The 1297-nt window shown below is 34.5% G+C and overlaps 1 non-coding gene across 1 annotated transcript; it reads left to right on the top strand.

Annotated features, from left to right (window-relative positions):
• Positions 1-398: 398 nt before the first annotated feature.
• Positions 399-505, top strand: LOC133255069 (U6 spliceosomal RNA). The gene has a single exon (XR_009738861.1). It is a non-coding gene; the product is annotated as a U6 spliceosomal RNA (small nuclear RNA).
• Positions 506-1297: the final 792 nt, after the last annotated feature.

Here is a 1297-nt window from a genome sequence, read left to right as displayed (position 1 = left end):
GTAATTCTGAAATAAACTTTTTCAGATTTATTCTAACTATCTGTAATGCCTATTTTATTGGTGAATATTAAAGGGGTGATGCAAAAAATGATTCATGAATTTTCCCACAGTGAACAACAAATTTGGCAGGTGTCTTTCTGGGTACCAGGTAGGAATAAAAATAACAAATCAGAAAATATTTCACGGAGGAGGTGGGAGTTAGTGGATTAGAAGACTTTCCTCTGTTAAAATCGTGGTTTTCTATTGTTTGAACTTTCTAAAATATGTTTTTGGAGTTTTTTAAGAAGAGAAAACAAAATTTTAGAAAAGAATATAATGTAAATTATTTACGTAATTGACACAAGTTCATATGTTTTTAAATTAAGTAATGTTACAAACATCTAAAAATAATAAGTGCCACGCTCACTTCAGTAGCACATGCACTGAGACTGGAACCATACAGAGAAGACTGGCATGGTTCCTGCACAAGGATGGCTCATAAACTTGTGAAGCATTCCATATTTTTTGGTGTTGGGAAAATTGGCCGCATGTAAATCAATGTAGTTAGAGCACGCCCTCACACCATGCACAAAAATAAACTCAGAAATGGCTTAAAGAGTTAAATATAAGATATTACACCACAAAACTTTTAGAAGAGAACATAGGCAAAACATTTTTGGACATAAATCATACCAATGTTTTCTTAGGTCTCCCAAGGTAACAGAAATAAAAGCAAAATAAGAAAATTGGACCTAATTAAACTTATAACCTTTTACACAGCAAAGAAAACCATAAATAAAATGAAAAGAGAACCTACAGACTGGGAGAAAATATTTGCAAATGATGTGACTGACAAGGGCTTAATTTTCAAAACACACAAACAATTCATATAACTCAATAACAACAACAACAAAACACCCCAATGGGAAGCCCATCTTAAGCATGTTAATTCACAAAAGGACTCAATTAACCAAACCTGAAATTTATTAATCTAAAAAGAAATTTACAGCCTCTTTCAGTTTGTATCCTGAAAGACACAGAGAAAAATTTCTCTCACTCAAAATTCCAATATCCTCAAACGGGAGCTATGCCGAGAGAGATTTTTGTAGCCGTCAGGATTCTGGAGTAGTGCTCTGATTATCTATTGCTGTGGAACAAACTACCCCAAAGTCACTGGATGAAAACAACAATTATTCATGTTGCTCATGAATCTGCAGTTTGGACAGAGCTCATGAACTGCCAGCTTGGTGGCTAAAAGGTTAGAGTGACTCAGTGGTTAGGGGCTGGAATCATCTGAAGTCTCTTTCACTCATAAGTC

Source organism: Bos javanicus, chromosome 1 (genome assembly GCF_032452875.1).
Source record: "Bos javanicus breed banteng chromosome 1, ARS-OSU_banteng_1.0, whole genome shotgun sequence".
NCBI lineage: Eukaryota > Metazoa > Chordata > Mammalia > Artiodactyla > Bovidae > Bos > Bos javanicus.
The sequence above is the reverse complement of the archived record's forward strand: the minus strand, read 5'-3'. Positions and strand labels throughout refer to the sequence as shown.